This window comes from Arachis hypogaea, chromosome 13 (assembly GCF_003086295.3).
Source record: "Arachis hypogaea cultivar Tifrunner chromosome 13, arahy.Tifrunner.gnm2.J5K5, whole genome shotgun sequence".
Classification (NCBI taxonomy): domain Eukaryota; kingdom Viridiplantae; phylum Streptophyta; class Magnoliopsida; order Fabales; family Fabaceae; genus Arachis; species Arachis hypogaea.
Genome location: NC_092048.1, coordinates 120,579,578 through 120,584,557, shown reverse-complemented (window position 1 = coordinate 120,584,557; position 4,980 = coordinate 120,579,578). Strand labels below are relative to the sequence as shown.

Sequence of the window (4,980 nt, the reverse complement as noted above, 5' to 3'; positions counted from 1 at the left end):
TGAGAATTTCAGATAAGCGTATGAAGATGCTTTGTTCCTTCTGAACCTCTGCTTTCCTATTGCCTTCTTCTAATCATTCATACTCCTTTCCATGGCAAGCTGTATGTTGGGTTTCACCGTTGTCAATGGCTACCTCCCGTCCTCTCAGTGAAAATGTTCCAAATGCGCTGTCACCGCACGGCTAATCAGCTGTTGGTTCTCGATCATGTTGGAATAGGATCCATTGATCCTTTTGTGTCTGTCACTACACCCAACACTCGCGAGTTTGAAGCTCGTCACAGTCATCCCTTCCCAGATCCTACTCGGAATACCACAGACAAGGTTTAGACTTTCTGGATCTCAGGAATGACCGCCAATTGATTCTAGCCTATACCACGAAGGTTCTAATCTTAGATTAGAAACCCAAGAGATACACATTCAAGCTTGTATGCATGTAGAACGGAAGTGGTTGTCAAGCACGCGTTCATAGGTGAGAATGGTGATGAGTGTCACGGATCATCACATTCATCATGTTGAAGAACGAATGGATATCTTAGAACAGAAATAGGCTTGAGTTGAATAGAAAAACAATAGTACTTTGCATTAATTCATGAGGAACAGCAGAGCTCTACACCTTAATCTATGGTGTGTAGAAAATCCACCGTTGAAAATACGTAAGAACAAGGTCTAGGCATGGCCGTGAGGCCAGCCTCCCAAAAGCGTCTAAGATAGCATAAGGCTAATCAAAGATCAAAAGTATATATGAAAATACAATAGTAAAAGGTCTTATTTGTAGAAAACTAGTAACCTAGGGTTTACATAAATGAGTAAATGATGCAGAATCCACTTCCGGGCCCACTTGGTGTGTGCTTGCGCTGAGCATTGAAGCTTTTATGTGTAGAGGCTTTTCTTGGAGTTAAACGCCAGCTTTTGTGCTAGTTTGGGCGTTTAACTCCAGTTTTTATGCCAGTTCTGGCGTTTTGACGCCAGAATTTCTATGCTGACTTGAAACGCCGGTTTGGGCCATCAAATGACGAGCAAAGTATGGACTATTATATATTGCTGGAAAGCCCAGGATGTCTACTTTCCAACGCAATTAAGATAGTGCCAATTGGGTCTCTGTAGCTCCAGAAAATTCACTTCGAGTGCAGGGAGGTCAGAATCCAACAGCATCTGTAGTCCTTTTTCAGTCTCTAAATCAGATTTTTGCTCAGGTCCCTCAATTTCAGCCAGAAAATACCTGAAATCACAGAAAAATACACAAACTCATAGTAAAATCTAGAAATGTGATTTTCATTTAAAAACTAATAAAAACATAATAAAAACTAACTAAAATATACTAAAAACATGCTAAAAACAATGCCAAAAAGCGTATAAATTATCCGCTCATCAATCCACTACAATCATGCATCTCTAACTATCCTATTTCGAACAAAAACTGTAAAATATGCAAATAATTGACTAAATGGAAAACAAAATCGGTGTTTGGCGGAACCTGGTGTGTAGAAACAGAAAGTAGGCTCAGAGAGATGGTGGCGGTATGGTGGTGACGCAGCGGCGATGGGTGGCGGAGCAGCTGCGGTCTGAGGTGGGGGCAAGGGCGGTTTGGTGGTTGTGGATGGAGAAGGGTTAAGGGGGGGGGGAGAGAGAACGGGTTGAGGGTTGTGTTGTGGTGGCTGATGCGTGAGCATCTTTCCTATCTTTTTCTAGTGAATTTGTATTTAAATTGTTGAGTTTAATCAAGAATTAATTATCTTTTAGCCACTATGGATGCTACTTTGAGTCTTGTGCAATTCTGTTTATTTTAGATAGAATTTGGATGGATTTGATGGAGTTTCTGCAGAAGAAGAGATGAAGGCGAATGATGCTGTCAACCCGGACCTCCCTGCACTCAAACCTGAATAACTCGAGCTACAAAGGTCCAATGGACGTGATTTCAGTGGCGTTGGAAAGCTAACTTCCAGATCTTTCCAATGATATATAATAGTCCATATTTTTTCTCCGAACTCACTGCCAAGGCTGCGCCTAACTTGAGATTTCTCAAGTTAGGCGCAAGACACAACAACAATACGCGAGATTGGTCCTGCCCACTTCAAGTTAGGCGCACTAAAGCCCAAGTTAGGCGCACTAAAGCCCAAGTTAGGCGCAGATTCACTCAACTAAACTCCAATTCATGATGCCAATCCCAAGTTAGGCGTGGATCCTAGTGAAGCTAAGTGGTCCCCATCCATCAATTGAAGATTTACTGATTACTATAATTAATTCTAATTTAAATTCAAATTTTAAAAATAGGAAAAGATATTATTTTAGTTTTAAAGATAGATTTTAAATTAATTAGGATTAGATATAAATAGGAGGATACCACCTCAACATTATTCGATCCCAGACTACCAAAGTACATTTTTACCTGAATCCTTATTTTCTACTTTGAACCATGAGCAACTAATCCTCCATTGTTAAGGTTAGGAGCTCTGTCTATTTCTATGGATTGATTTTATTGCTTTTTCTATTTTAATTTATGTATGGATTTATAATTTAAGAATTATTTTCGCTCTTTATTTTATGAATTTGGGTGGAACGGAAGTATGACCCTCTTTCTATTTGAGTTCTTGTATAACTTGGAAAAGCTCTTTACTTGAACAACAGCTTGAAAACATATTCTCCTAAATTTTAATTATCTGGATTTAACGGGATACATGACATATAATCCTTTTATTTTTGGGTAATTAGAGTTTTTGTGGCATGCAAACTGGAATTTGATCATGCAATTCTAATTGGAATTAATTGACCAAGGAATTGGCAGTTAATGAATTTTAGAGGAGACTAGAAATGTCTAAGGAATTAGGGTCTAGTCACATATAGTTTGCCATAAATTAAATCCTACATGATTAAAATAGTTAGTAAGAAAAGTTAATCCGGAAAAATAGATAACTCTGAATCTTTAACTGTTTTCTCCATATTTTCTTCCTAACTCATTTACTTTTTTTCCTTCAATATTCTTTATATTGTTTAATGTCTTTTATATTGCATCTCAATACCATTTTCTGTTTGTCTAACTAAGCCTATCAAACACTATTGTTGCTTAATCCATTAATCCTCGTGGGATCGACCCTTACTCACGAAAGGTATTACTTGGTACGACCCGGTGCACTTGCCGGTAAGTTAGTGGGTTACAAATACCGCCCCAATTTTTTGGCGCCGTTGCCGGGGATTGATAGTGGTTAACAATTATTAATTTTTTTTTGCATTTCTTTTTTTTATGTTATTTTTTTCTTTTTTTTCCTTTACGTTAATTTTTCTTTTTTTTTCCTTTACGTTTTTTTTTCTTTTTCCTTTTCGTTTACTTTCCCCCCTTCCCTTTATACCGTATCCTTTTTTTTATTTTATTTTACTTTTATTATTAAAAAAAAAATAAAAAAACAAAAAAAAAATAAATAAAAATTTAAATAAATAAATAAATAGCACCAATATTTTTCTTAATTTCTGAAATTAAGTTTAGTGTTCTCTAATTAATTTTATTTTTATTTTTATTTTTTTGGCTTAATAATTTCAAAATTTTTGTCTTCATTTTAATTGCAATTTTTAATTTTTTTTATTTATTTATTTAGTATTTTTATTTTATTTCTTTACACAGGTTACCTCACAGGGACTTCTCTACACTCTGACGTAGAGAGTCCCATCTTTTCTTGTTTTCTGTTTGTGTATGCGCAGGAACAGAGACAAAGAACATCTCTTAGACTTTGATCCTGAACCTTAAAGAACTTTCAGGCGGCGTTTGCAACAAGCAAGACTTTATAAGGCTACAGAGTCCACTATGGATCCTAACAATAATGCTAATGCCAATGTGGCAAATCGGAATGGGGATGAGCAACAAAGGAGAGTGCTTGGCTCTTATTCTGCCCCTACTGCGGATCTTTATGGAAAAAGCATTGTGGTGCCTCCTATAGCTGCAAACAACTTTGAGTTGAAGCCACAATTGGTCACCCTGGTGCAACAAAACTGCCAATATCATGGAATTCCTCATGAAGATCCAAATCAGTTTATATTTGATTTTCTGCAGATTTGTGATACTGTGAAGACAAATGGAGTGAACCCAGAGGTGTACAAACTCATGCTCTTCCCGTTTGCTCTGAGGGATAAAGCAAAACTGTGGTTAGATTCCCAACCAAAGGAGAATTTGAATACTTGGGAAAAGGTTGTTACAGAATTTCTCACTAAATTTTTCCCACCAAAGAAGCTGACTAAGCTCAAGTTGGAGGTTCAGAATTTCAGACAGAAGGAGGGTGAAACTCTTTATGAAGCTTGGGAGAGATACAAGCTACTGACTAGGCAATGCCCTCTGGACATGTTCTCCAAATGGACCCAACTAGATATCTTTTATGAAGGTTTGGGTGAGATGTCCAAGATGAGCCTAGATACTTCTGCAGGCGGTTCACTGTACAAAAAGAAGACACCAGAGGAGACTATTGAGCTGATTGAATTGGTTGCAAGCAACCAATATTTATACTCATCTAACAGGAATCCTGTGAACTCTGAGACCCCTCAGAAGAGAGGCGTGTTGGAAGTAGAAGCTGTTAATGCTCTTCTTGCTCAGAACAAGCTGATGTCTCAGTAAATAAATCTACTTACTCAACATATGGGTGGCATGCAAGTCTCAGCTATCAACACACAAAATTCACCACAAGAAATCTCCTATGACATGACAGGTAATTTTGTGCAAAATGATAATTATGATTATGCTCAACCTTCTTCTGAACAGGTGAATTACATGGGGAGTGGTCCTAGGATCCCAACAATGATCCATATTCTAAGACATACAACCAGGGATGGAGAAATCACCCAAATTTTGGATAGAGGGACCAACCTCAGAGACCTCAGAACTTCAACAATAGTTCTCAGGGTGGTTTCCAACAGAACAATGATTTGGAAGCAATATTGACAGGTTTTAGACAGGAAACCAGAGCATCCATCAAGAACCTGGAGATTCAAATGGGTCAATTA

At 37.6% G+C, this 4,980-nt stretch overlaps 1 non-coding gene across 1 annotated transcript; it reads right to left on the bottom strand.

Moving 5' to 3' along the window:
• Positions 1-4,222: 4,222 nt before the first annotated feature.
• LOC112738977 (small nucleolar RNA R71) lies at positions 4,223-4,326 on the bottom strand. Its single transcript, XR_003169922.1, has one exon. It is a non-coding gene; the product is annotated as a small nucleolar RNA R71 (small nucleolar RNA).
• Between the last annotated feature and the right edge of the window lie 654 nt (positions 4,327-4,980).